The 14,127-nt window shown below is 41.3% G+C and overlaps 1 long non-coding RNA gene across 3 annotated transcripts in view; it reads right to left on the bottom strand.

Moving 5' to 3' along the window:
- LOC115275222 overlaps positions 1-14,127 on the bottom strand; it is a 42,482-nt gene that overhangs the window by 9,523 nt on the left and 18,832 nt on the right. For 2 of the 3 annotated variants that reach the window (XR_003901430.1, XR_003901431.1), the window contains exon 2: positions 2,082-2,174. This is a non-coding gene — a long non-coding RNA (uncharacterized LOC115275222). Of the gene's footprint in view, positions 1-2,081; positions 2,175-11,341; positions 11,395-14,127 lie in introns of those variants that run through there. The other variant, XR_003901432.1, reaches the window with a different exon arrangement.

Raw genomic sequence — 14,127 nt, 5'->3', positions numbered from 1 at the left:
AAGAAATGAAAATACATGCTCACACAAAAACCTGTATGTGAATGTTTATAATGGCGTTATTCATAATAACCAAGACTTGGAAACAACATAAAGGTTCTTTAAATGTTGAATGGGTGAACATTGTATGGGACATCCCTGCAATGGAATACAACTCAACAATAAAAAGGAGAGGACTATTAATACATACAAAAACACGGTTTAATTTCAAATACATTCCCTAAGCAAAAGAGGCCAGACTCAGAAAGTCTACATAAAAGTAATTTCATTTATATAACCTAGGCATAACTATATGAATACAAAACCAATTGCAGAGGAGAGGTTTGACTACAAAGGGGCACAAAGGAACTTTTTTGAAGGTGGTGCCTTTCTGTGCCTTGATTTTGTTGTCTATTACATGACTGCATGTATTTGTTGATACTCCTGGAACTGTAGAGTAAAAAGGACACAATTTTTTAAATTTTTATTTATTTTAAGATAGACAGAGAGAGTGAGTGGAGCTGCGGAAGAGAGAGAGGGAAAGAGAGAATCCCAAACAAGTTCTGCACTGTCAGCACAGAGCCTGAGAGGCCCTCGAACTCACAAAGTGTGAGATCATGACCTGAGTCAAAGTTGGATGCTTAAACTGACCGAACCACACAGGCATCCCACCTTGATAAAAAATTTATTTCTGTGTGGTGTAACCAATGGTGGAGAAAAACCTAGGAGGCAATTAGGTGGACCTTCATTGACATACAAGTAAGTTTTCTATTTACAATTGTCTTACCTATTAAAAAGCTAGTTGCCTCTGACATAGATTTTAAGGGGTATCTGAAGTTCAGAAACAATAAGAGGTAGAGAGAAGTGTCTTAGAACCAAGGATAATAATACAGTAGTAATCTTATGATTTTATAATATACATTATCTATTTAATCTGGTAAAGGTCCAGTTTATCAAGATCTTTTCTGACCCAAAGACTATGTTAGCCACCCCTTCCCAATCAGTATCCCTGACTGTGGAGTGAACATCTCTTCTGTTTCTTTAGCAAAGCAGAAAGTAAAAATATTAGACAAGGCAACACCCAGGGCAAGACAGCAGACATCCCTCTATGTCCATCTATGTGGGCATGTTTCAGCCAACATTCCTCTTCAGGAATATCTTAATTGCTGGAGAATAAATGCAGAACCATCCATCTCCTAAAGCTTAGCATCAGATGTTGAGCCTCCCCCTGTGTCTAAGACCCAAGCTTGGGGTGCGTTTAGGAGGAAATAAGAAATATTTAGGAGGAAAGAATTATGATATGTGCACCTACCTTTCTCTAAAATGGTTCAGGAAATAAATATTACTTTTTGAAATTATCATTATTATTGTCAAAATTATTTGCAAGTAAAAAGTTTTCTAAAATGCAGTCCTGAAAGCATATCATTTTAAACATACATTCAACACTGTGAACATTGTTTAATTAAGGACAATAGGAAGGAAGAAGAATGAAAAATGTGGTTTTCCAAGCCCTGTGAAAACCCTCTACAGACTGGATCCTTATGAAAATGTCAGCTCTAAATATCACTTAACAGACATTTTTCCCCGGCTTCTCATTAGGAAGGACGTCAGGCACCCTGTCTCCTCCAGACACAGTGTTCCGTGGTGTGGTAGACCCCGGCAGACACTCACCTGCCACTCATCTCCAACACAACACTCTCCCTTCTCTCCAAGATCCTCCAAAGAAAGATGGAATATTTATCGCATTCATGTTAACATTTCACCCTTTCCACTGTTTGTCTTGGCTAAGACCGTTTTGGATATGGCCAGTGATCCTGTTGTTCAATGATCTAGGCAGTCCCATGATCTCCTTCTTTGTTTTCCCAGTCATTTTACTACTCACTACAACTTGGAGTGGGGGTAGGTGCACATACAACAAGGTGGAAGAAGAAACTAATCCCAGGTCCCTACTTACATCATGGATGTGTGGTTCTGATGGATGTGCTGGTAAGATAAGAAGAGGAATATATTGGCTCAGATGAACTTTGAGGCTATAGTTAAAATTCTTACAGGAATCACCAAATTTCAGAGGATTAATACACTAAAAGTTTAACCATCACACTTACAAACGTTGATATGGGTTGGGTAGTCCTTCTTGACTTTTCTATCACTGCCATTTTCAGTATGGATGAAGTTGCCACTGCATGGCACAGTTCCCACTGCATGGAAGGAAAGAGTGAGTGGCATGTGAATATTTATGCATAGGTCCAGAAGTGGCTTACATCACTTTAGCCCATATGATAAAATCGATGATCAATAGCAGACATTGACACTCCTCAACTGAGAAGTGGGGCCTACATCCCTTCCTTTGAAATGAAGTGGACCTTTAAAACTGCCTCTACCAGTTGATCATGGTGGAAGTGACACTGTAAGACTCCCAAGGTTGGATTGTAAAGGACAATATGGCTTTGTCTTGGTTCATTCTCTGTCTCTGAATGTTCACTCTTTTGACTCTACCACCATGTTGTCAGGAGGCCCAAGTCAAAAGGCAATGACTTCTGTGTGTTCCAGCTGACAACCCCAAATAATTCCCCAGTCAACAGCCAGGGGCAACTGCCAGACCTATAAGTGAGAGGGGTTTCAGCCTTCTAAGGCTGGCCCTAGACATCATAGAGTAGAATTTAGCTGTCCTGCTATAACTGGGTGAATTCCTGATCTACAAAAATGATAAGAAATGGGGGCACGTGGGTGGCTCTGTTGCCTGAGCATCTGAATCTTGGTTTCAGCTCTGGTCATGATCTTACGGTTTGTGAGATTGAGCCCCACATCATGCTCTTCACTGTCAGTGCAGAGCTTTTTTGGAATTCTCTCCCTCCCCACTCATTGTCTTTCTCTCTCTCTTTCTTTCTCTAATAAACCTTAAAAATGATAAGAAATAATAAATTATGGTTATTATTTTAATCCACTAGTTTTGAGAGTGACTTATGCAGCAATACAGTGAACATCATGCTAGTGTCTGCCATGATTCTCTAACTTCTCTGCATACAGTTACTCATTAGGACTTTCAGACAACCAGCTGGGAGAATAAAATCATCACAACCACTATCACTACGGCCATCCCCATCAGTTATTGTCTAGTTAAGGTCTTCTCAAGAAATGAAGATGCCATGCTGAAAAGAAATTATAGAGAGTTTTTAAAGGTGGTTAGGGCAGAGTTAAGGGAAGTTATTAGTGACACTCAGAACTGCCAACAATGGGGGGACACTGCCATCCTAGGCTTCAAAGGACAAGTTGGGGAGTGGTGACTAGAGTCTGGCAGGAGCACAAATTACAAGCTGGAGGACTACCTGAAAGGGATTGTGACCTTAGAATGGCACCACTGTCACACTGAGACCCAGCAAAGACAACCAGCACAATAAATACACAAACTCCCCTCTCACTCTGATTTTCCATTCATATTTCTTGTTTGCTGAACCCAACAAAAAATCTAAGGGCAAGGGAACCTGGCTGATGCACTCCATAAGAGTCAGTCTCCGAGGGGACATAGTGGGATGATAAAGGTGGAGAGTAGACCTGAAGGCGGAAGGCAAATGTCCTGAACATTCACCTTCATCAACACCAACTTCACCATCATCATCATGCTTATACTCTTCAAATGGGTATACTGCTTCTGAAATTTACAGGATAATTCCTCATACTTTCTCTTGTATGGTCCTGAGAAGGTCACCCTTGCAGTATCCTCTGAATCTGACAGAAGGCTTGGTACATAATTGGTGCTGAGTTCAGTCCCACAAATATTTAGAATGCTGACTCTATTCAAGGCTATGGGCTTATAAACATGGGTACAGATAATAAAATTCCAAGATAAATACGTTGAATATCATTTGAAGGACACAGAGTGTTAGGAAGGCTTAATCTGAACAGACTCGTGATGCTCAAGGTTGACCTTTGGCAATGGGCAGATCTCAACAGGTACACTTGAAAAGATGGAGAGTTTTTACATCCTGGAGTCACATGAAGAAAATGTTGAAGGTGAAAAAATAGAAAGTGTGCTCTCGGAACAGGAAATATTTCCATTTTGCTGGAGCATAGAACTTATGGAGATAAGAGGTACATTATGAGGTCAATGGCAACTCAAAAATGTTGAGTGCCAAAGAAGAGACCAAAAAAATAAAATCCCCTCTCTGTTGTCTGTACATAGTGGTGTCAGCAATGACACAGATAAGGTATTCAGTAAAAACAAGCTTTTATCTGAGAAGGAGAAGGAGAAGAAGGGGAAGAAGAAGGAGAAGAAGAGGAGAAAGTAGTACCATTTGCACAAGCAGAGCAAGTGTCCAGATATGTTGTATAAAAGAAAAAACGTTGTAGTACAGAAAGTTTTCTTTCAATTTCAGTGTTTGGCATACACATAAAATCAGTTTAGAAATTATGTTTCACAGCAGATTTGGAAAGGGGAAAGGTAGCTTAATTGAGAGATGTTGGAGAAGGGCGGGCTAAAGGGCTCAGACTTGGGTATTTATATGCAGAGATCCACACATCTTCCTATCTCCACCCACTCAGTCCTCCCTGTAGGTCCCCACACCCACCTCAAGTTGCCTAGGACAGTGAAGGATGTCATCTAGACAGTTCCAGTCCATGCAAACCAGAAGTGTGTCCCACTTAGTGATATTTTTTTAAACCAAGAAATACAAGTACACAGCACACCAAAAGATGCTCAACATCGCTTATCAGCATGGAAATGCAAATCAAAACCATGGTGATATATCATCTCACACCTGTCAGATACACTATTAGCAAAAAGACAAAAATTAACAAGTATTGGCGAGGATGTGAAGAAGAGAGAACGCTTGTGCACTGTTGATGGGAATGTATACTGGTGCAGTTATGGAAAACAGTATAAGAAGTTCCTCAAAAAATTAAAAATAGAATGATAATATGATCCAATAATTCTAGTTCTGAGTATTTATCTAAATAAAACAAAAACATCAGTCCAGAAAGATATATGGACTCCTACCTATGATCACTTCAACATTATTTACAATAGCCAAGACATGGAAACAACTCAGTGTCCATCAATAGATAAATGGATAAAGAAGATGTGTTATAAATATGCAATGGAATATTACTCAGCCATTAAAAAATGGGATCATACCATTTGCAACAACAGAGATGGACCTAGAGGGTTTTATGCTAACTGGAATCAGTTAAGCAGAAAAAGACAAATGCTATATGGCTTCACTTACAGGTAGAAACTAAAAAAAAAAAAAAAAAAAAACCAAATACACAAACAAAACAAACAGAAACAGACTCATAAATAATAGAAACAAACTGATAGTTACCAGAGGGGGAGAAGGGGGAGGGGAAGGTGACCTAGACAAAAGACATTAAGAGGTATAAACTTTGGGCTATTAAAAAAAGAAAGAAAGAAAAAGAAAAGAGAGAACTACAAGTACAGATGTGACAAGTGTACTTATTAAGGGGAAAAATGGTAGAGCATTTGAAAGTGGGCATCTCCCAGAAAATCTGCTGACATGAACAGGTTTGTAGGTAGGTATCTGTACACCAGTGACTGTGAGTAGGGGGTTGGATTTAGGATTGGGTGAGGGGGAAAAGGTCATGAATGATTGGTTTACTCAACTATCTTTATTGAACACTTTATGTTCTCAACATTGTGCCAGCCATGAGATGAACTAGACAGCCTCAACCTTAAAATGTTTGTATTCTCATCCAAGGAAAAGAAAATACCTGTAGAGAAATTAATGAGTTAGTTGTTATAAGTTCTGATGGCCCAGCACAGTATCCAACATCCTTTAGTCAGGTGGGCAACCAAGTTAGGTTTATCTTCATTTTTAAATGGGCAAGAGAAGTTGAACACCTGTTTAAGATCAAACACAGTACAGGACTAGCCAGCTTAGAGTGATCTATCCATTACATGCCAAGCTAACAATTTCAGAATATGGAGACACCATCTCTGATTTCTAGTAATTGGGTCTTAAAACATAGGTAGGACTCACCCTTGCCCTGCCTCACCCCAGGGAGGAGGGAGCTGGGAAGGTTCAGAACTGGGGGAAGATGCTGTCTGTGAGGAAGTTAGTGTAGAATCTGGTAATTGAACTAGTAATTGATATCAGATAGAGAATGTTGGAGAAATCAATTGAGAATTTCATCTTGCAGGGAACAGGAATTCTCTGATAGCCTTTGAGGGATGGGAGCAGGAACAGAAGGGCTTGGGGATGCTTTCGAGATGTGAGGCCACAGAGTGAAAGGTGCTGGGAAAACCAGAAAAAAAGTGAAACAGGTGTCTGAACATGAATGACGGAGATGAGGATGGAAACAGATATGAATGTGAGAGGTGAGGCATTATAAAGAGGAGCTGACAATAAAGCTGATACTTCAAGAAATGTGAAAGGGGAGCATGAGGGAAGGAATTTATTTTGTGGAAAGGCTGGGTATGAGGGGAATGATGTCAAGGGACGTCAGAAAAAAATGTATGACAAGAATCTGAAGAGGTAAGACTACAGAACTCAGGAGGGAGGCAAGGTTAGAGGCTGAGTGGAGATTTCTCTACACAAAGATGATGGGGAGCATGTGTGACTTCTTCGATGGAAAAGTTGAGAGAAAGAAAAAGCAGATAGCTGATGAGGAGCTTCCATGAATGAATAGGAGGAGGATGTGCAGTTAAGGAAATGATTACAACATTAGAAAAAAACCAGTAGCTGCATCATCATTGAAAAGAAGGAAAAGAATTTCAAGAAGGGAAAGCTTGGGGCACTTGGGTGACTCAGTCGATTAAGCATCCAACTCTTGGTTTTGGCTAAGGTCATGATCTCACTGTTCATGAGTCTGAGACCTACATCAGGCTCTGAGCTGACAGTTTGGAGCCTGCTTGGGATTCTCTGTCTCCCTTTCTCTCTGCCCCTACACCACTCTTTTTTTCTGAAAATAAATAAACTTTAAAAAATTTGTAATAGAAGGAAGAGCTGTCAAAGCCACACTCAGAAAGAGATGGCTGTTGGGGTTTGTGATCCCAGAGATGAACCATGGCATGTGTTCTGGTAGCAAACAAACAGGTGAGGAATTGGAAAGGACATGAGGAGCAAGCTAGTCACAGCATACCCCACAGAGAACTTCTTGGACTAGGTCAGCAGTCACCACTAAGAAGGACCTTGACAAGAGTCTAGGAGACTGGCATGTGGTCTCAGTGGCTAGGCAGATGGTTGCTCAGATTCCAGGCTGTCTCTCATATGAAATGGTTGAGTATTCTCAGGGGTCAATAGCTTCATGAACATGAACCCCATTTTTCCACTTTTTATTTTGGAAATTTTCTTTTTTTAACAATTTAAATTTTTTATCTTTATTTATTTATTTTGAGAGAGAGAGAGAGAGAGGAGAGTAAATACACGAATGGGTGAGGGGCAGAGAGAGGGGGAGAGAAGAAGATCCCAAGCAGGCTCCAAGCTCTCAGCTCAGAGCCTGACATGGGGCTTGATCTTGCCAACCATGAGATCATGACCTGAGCTAAAATCAAAAGTCAGATGCTTAACCCACTGAGACATCCAGGTGCCCCTATTTTGGAAATTTTCAAACATGTTAGAGACAACAGTGTATCATATCACTCCACATCCAGAGTTATCAACCCATAGCCAATCCTGATTTACCTTTACACCTCACACTGTGTACCCCAACTGCTTCATTTGAAAGTAAGTTCTACATATTAAATCACTCCTTCCTTCAATAATTTTTTGAATGTTACCCTAAAAGATACAGACTTGTAAAAAAAATAGCCACATGTCATTGCTACATCTAAAAAGTTGACAGTAATTCCTGAGTAGCATATATGTGTTTAAATTTTTTTCATTAAAAATCTCATACTATATTGCAAGGACTGGTAGAGGAGTGGAGGAGGGAGTTTTTTTGACATCAAGATCCAGACAATGTCCACGTGTAGCAATTAGTTAACATACATTTTCTGTGAGTTTGAATCTATAAGTTCCCTCTCTTTTTCTTAATGATTATTTGTTAAAGAAACAAGGCATTGTGTCTAATGTGTTCTGTTTCCCACCATCTGGATTTTACTGATAATACCCAAATGATACCATTCAGTTTTTTCAGTTCTCTACATTTCTGGGAGTTAGATCCAGAGGTCTGATGTTCATATTTGATTTTTGTCAAAAAAAAAAGTTGTTTTCTATTGTATCACATCAGTAGGTACAAATGTCTTGTGGCCTCTCTTTATGTGATGTCAAGATTGATGTGTGCATCCAGAGCCATCTACCCCACCCATCTATGGTGAATTGGAAAGGAATTTCCAAAACCTTTCACTATGGTGGTAGGGAAATACATGTTCTTACTTACTTACAGAAAATCTAATCTATTTTGATCAGCAGAAAATTCAAGATTCTATACATGAAAGATCAATATATATAAAAATCAGTATTTATTAAATTTAAAAATATGCATACTCATATCCATGAAAAACTATAGTCGATTTTTCTAAAATGAAAGCAACATTCAGAATGTGGTCTGTCATTGACATTAAAATAATAGGAATAGAATGTCTCATAACAAATATGATAGTTGGGTATAAGTGGCTTGTTCAAGCTTCCCCTCTCTGGAAGTATGAGCACAAACTTCTAGAATCTATTGGTCACAACACAGGTGGTATAGAAAGCTGATTTTTCTTGTCATAAAGGGCCTATATGAAGGTGCTGGCAGGGAGAATGGAAAAGCAGTGATAAATGTGACATTACGAAAGAAGAATTAACAGGAGTTGGTAAATAATTAAAGAAAGGGAGAGTTGAGATATTGCCAATACCTTGACCAACTGACTCTCAAGTAACAAAGGAATGTGATTTGGAAATTCACAAGAGCATGAAAGCTGTCCTGCTGGGTTAGGCCAATGGACATCTCAGCTGGTATTGCTCTAACTTTGCAGATAACTGGTGTTCTCAGATAACCCTAGAAATTTCCCTAAGCCATCAGAATCTACCCTTTAATCTCTAGATATTTCTTAGAAAACTACTAATAAATAACAAGTAGACCCATTGCTCAGAGATATCCTAAAGTGCTGAGTCATGTGTCAAACAGCATTTTAAGAGAATAAAATATTAAGCTATTTATCTGGAAAATACTCAATATTTCGGTTAAGCAAATACACAGGAGGTGGGGGAGCTGTTGACACCCCTGTACATAAAAAAAGTTCTGTAGAATAAGTAAGAATTATGCTTTCTGGTATGTAGTTGATGTTATTAATGATGCAGTGCATGGCAGAGCCCAAGGGGAGGGAAGCTTGAGCACTGACAAAAGAGGCAGGAGACACGGAGGAGCCCAAACCTGGGTCCTGGAAGTGAGGAAGAAGGAAAGAGGGGAACTGACAATGAAACTTAGAAAAAAGGTCTGAGAGAAACCACTCAGTCCTGGAGCTGGCCCTCCAATGCTTATTGGAAACAATGATAATAAAAATCTCAATGGTTTAATTTAGACTTTCAATGGAGAATTTTCCCAGCCCATCACTGAACCTATATATCAGTGGACATTCCCAGACCCAAAAAAAGCCTGTCTGCCAACCCATTTATACCCATGTTGGTGCATAATAACCTTTGATGCAGGGCAAGGGTCTCACCCCTCCAGCTACTCACTAAGAAGAAACCTAGCACAGACACTGGCACTTGACAAGGAACAGCCCACATGGGACTGCAGAGCTAGGTGTCCATTGGGATGACAATATAGGCCTGCCAGATTTTGGAAAGAGCCTTCTACAAACAACCAGGCCGTCTCAGTTACCTGCCTGCTGTGGACGGGCCATGGGCTCTGTCCAGGGGGCCCTTGTGGTCTGCCATAGAAGGAATCAGTGTTTCCTGGGAACAGAGAATACTTAAAGGTGACAAGAACATTTTGTCATCTCTGTTTAAGAAGAAATCAGTGGAGGGGTGCCTGGGTGGCTCAGTCAGTTAAGCATCCCACCTCAGCTCAGGTCATGATCTCACAGTTCATGAGTTTGAGCGCCATGTCAGGCTCTGTGCTGACAGCTCAGAGCCTGGAGCCTGCTTCAGATTCTGTGCCTCCTTCTCTCTATGCCCCTTCCCCACTCATGCTCTGTCTCTGTGTCTCTGTCTATCTGTCTGTCTGTCTGTCTCTCTCTCAAAAATAAATAAACATTTTTTAAAAAAACATTAAAAAAGGGGTGCCTGGGTGGCTCAGTCAATTAAGCATCCGGCTTCAGCTCAGGTCATGACCTCATAGTTCATGGGTTCGAGACCTGCATTAGGCTCTGTGCTGACAGCTAGCTCAGAGCCTGAAGCTGTGTCAGACTCTGTGTCTCCCTCTTTCTCTGACCCTCCCCTGCTCACACTCTCTTTCTCTGTCTCTCAAAAATGAATAAAAAACATTTTTAAAAGTTTTAAAAAAACATTTTAAAAAAGAAATCGGTGGAGGTTTCTGGGCACAGGGTTACATGGCAGATCCTGGCTCCTGTGAAAAAGCAAGTTTTGTGAGGCAGAGGCAGCGGTCGCAATGCAGGAGATAGGAAGGGAGAAAGGGGCGAATGTGTGCGGAGCTGAGTGAGACCTCAGCACCTTCCCCTGGCAATAGTCAAGCCTCACTTGAGACAAATTCTTAAGATAATCATAAAAAACCATAGCAACCTTGTTGGTGTTGGGATTTGCACCAGGATTCCAAATCAAGAGGTAGGGCAAGAGAAACAGGTTTGGATTTCTTTCACAGGGCAGGCAAAAGAATGTGAGTCCTTCTCTGAAGGTGTGGAGCTGACTCCTGACAGCCCACTGGCCTTGCTCACACCCAGTTGTGCCTCGTGTTTCTGTAACAAGAAATGAGTCCAACAGGCATCACTGACATCATTTATTTCCAGGAAACTTTGTGAAGCCAACTTAAAAAAAAATTTTTTTAAACAATGCTCTGTGAAATTGTTCTCTGGCAGAGAAAGAAAGACTGAGGCCAAAACAGATGGGTTGGCATTTCCAAGCCTTCACCCATGTTACCTGATGGTGAAGGTGAAAATGCCAACCATACCAGTCAATTCTGCATCAGTGCAAAAAAAGAATAAGATGCTTCTGAGAGTATATGGCAAGCAAGCTCAGAAGCAGGAGTCTCCAGATTTATGGCGAGAAGGACAAAATGCAGGAGACAGCGAGATGGTTCTCCCATATTGCTCCTCAGACATGAACCCGCTAGGCAGCCACAGCAAGCACAGGGAGATCCTGGAGGACAGCTCTCTAGGCAGCAAATGGGAGGTGTGTGCATGTGGCTTCCCAGGAAGGGGGCGTCAGGAAGCAGGAGAAAGGGACAGGGGACGAGGGGGCAGGGCGAAGGAGATGAACCACTGGGCTACCCACCGCCATCCCCATGAAAAGCTGAGCTCAACACTTACCAGAGCTGTCCCCAGAGGAACAGCTCCCATGAGTAGTGACTTTGCCACATAGGCCAAGCAGGGTGGTGCCTCCCAAGGGCAGAAATCAACACTCTGTGTCAATGCCAGGTGCTTCACAGCCCTTGGGGATTGCTCTCCAGAGTCAGAGCAGGCATCAAAGGTGAGGGGAAGAGTGTGAATCAGTCCCCAAACCTGGGAGGCCCCCAAAGTCATCACTCAGCAACTGTTTTCCTTACATCATTCTGGAAAGCACTATGACATGCCAGGCTGGCCCTGCAACACTTCTCGCCTTCCCTCCCCCGTCCCACTATGCTCTTTGCTGCTTCTCCTCCAGCAGAAGGAAAGAAGAGCCTGCTTGCTGCGTGCCCTGCACGCAGTGTGACAGCCTCAGTCCTGTGGCTGTTGAGCCACCTCTCAATCCAATTCTTCTCACCTTCTCCCAAAGTCAGAATGCCAAAGGGAGTCTGTCTGTTTTGAACCAGAGAATACGAACCCTGTTATTTTCAGAATCACCCTCCTTGCAGCTGTGAGTCACATGGATGCTTTTTCAGTTCATTGTTTTTAATTCCAGAGGGATGAAAATTACCAGCTCTCCCTTCCTCTCATAAGCATATTTAGAGGAAGGGTTTTCCTCAGGTAACATATCTGAAGTGGAGTCTTCCCAAACAATGCTGACAGTCCACTGGACCACCACAGAGGAAGAGGTAGCAGAGAAAGGGGCAGTGGCTCCTTGCGAGGGGGACATGTCCCTCATGGGGCCGAGGCCCAGGGCAGGGGACATGGGCTCCAGGCTTGGAGTGGGCTGGCTCTGCCTCACTGCCTAAGTGACCTTAACAGCATGACTTATTTGCCAGGTATAAGATCCATCACCACATAGGTGGTGCCAGCATCAAGGTCATTGTTCAGCCGTTCTCCCCAAAATTTGAATCTTCAGTTTTCCCTTACCTTATGTCCTTGCCTAAGTTGCATAAGGTGAGTGACCGTGAAAATCACTGTTAGGAGCATTTTCACAGTGCTTTACATTTGATGCCTTTTTTTCTAAATTGTTTTGTGCTCTTCTTTGGAGTAAGTATTAAAAACACACCTCTGTACAAATTCTTCCCTAGAAGATATATCATCAACATGATCTGGAACAGTCAGATTACAATTCAGAGAATTTAGGATGCCCTCACCTTCCTATCCAGTTGCCACTAGTAAAAGTGCTGAGACCCTAGGATATGCCTTAACTCATTTTTCCTTCCAAGAGCTGTGACAGAGTTCGTTGCTATTTTGTTTTGTTTCCAATACACAAGGTCTCCCCAGCCCTGGAACTGGGTAGCTGGCATTTTAATTCACATTAATGCCTGGGCTGACTACCCTCCTCCCCTAATGATTTTTTGTAAGGAAAATAAACTAGCAAACCTGAGAAAAGCCATGTATGAGTGTGTGAGTTCCGCTTGGACATTGAACGCCCCCAGAGTAGTCAGGTTTTCCTTCCCAGCTCTGACTCTGTCCTCACCACCCCAGTGAATTTGGAACATTTCAGTTGTGGCGGGGAGTGGTCCTTTGGGGGGGGGGGCGGTTGTGGAAGGTTGGAGGATATTTCTCCTTTTAATAAAATAAATACTACTTGGGACTCTGAATCAACTTAGAGTCCCCATTTTCTCATTACCAGGATCATTTTTATTCTGAGATCAATAATACCAGAATGCATTAAACCATAATTTCACAACAAAAAAAAGATACATGGCAAATGCCCTCAAATTCCTAGAATCTGGCCCTGCAATCACCTTAATATTTAAATCAGTGTGGATAACTGTTGGGTCAAAGTATAGTCACAGTTTCCCCAGAGATATTGTGTTTCTTTTATCTTTTCCAGTAAATTTCTATTTTTCCCCCCAACCTTCATGGTTAAGCATTTTATCCAGTTTAAACGACGGGGATTTAAATTGCTATTTTAGTGGAAGAGGCTTGATTAAAACCTGTGTCCTCATCAAATTATTGGACAGTGGTTCTTGGGCTCTGTTTACATTAGTGTCAACCTTAATTTAAATTCTGCATAACTATATTTGCTTCGCTAAATGCATTCACCAGGAACACACCACAATTACTTTGCATTATGAGCAGAGTCTCTTTGTCTATTGCAAAGTGTTTTGAAATTAGCACCATAAGTAACTAGCTGTAAGTGTCACTCGATCTCCTTAATGCCTCATTAATCAAACCCTGTGACAGCTGGTGTGATGTCCAAGCCCGCCTCATATAAGATCAGTATCCCTTGCTCCTTGCTTCTGACCACAGTCTTTTAAACTTGATTCATTATTTGTGCCTTTGCCCTCCATTATGGCATTCCTTCTCCCTCCGAGGCCTCCCAACACGTGCAGCTGTGTACTGCATACCAGTTGCATGTGCATTATTTGCAGAAATTGCCAATGAAAAACCATTGACCCTCTTCTGGAAATCCATGATCTCGAAAGGAGAAAAGTCATTTCCCTGAGTTATCCACAATGATTCAGTATAATTTTCAGATCACTCTTAAAATGCCAGGTGGAAAATTTTCCTTAGACAAGTTTTTCTTTATGTCAAGAGTTAGAAAGAAGAGAAGAAATATATTTACCCAAGTAGATTATGATTCCTTCACCTGGTCTCAGTTTCATAAAGGTGGTATACATTTAATCTTAGCACCTAATCAGAAAAAAATGTGTTTGTCCTTTATTATGTGGTAATGTTTCAGTACTAAATACAAAATTTTTAAACTTATGCTTGCAAAAGAAATGCAGAACATCTTGTACTTGATAGTTTTATTAAAA

Source organism: Suricata suricatta, chromosome 12 (assembly GCF_006229205.1).
Source record: "Suricata suricatta isolate VVHF042 chromosome 12, meerkat_22Aug2017_6uvM2_HiC, whole genome shotgun sequence".
Classification (NCBI taxonomy): Eukaryota; Metazoa; Chordata; class Mammalia; order Carnivora; family Herpestidae; genus Suricata; species Suricata suricatta.
This window is presented reverse-complemented; position numbering and strand designations above follow the sequence as displayed.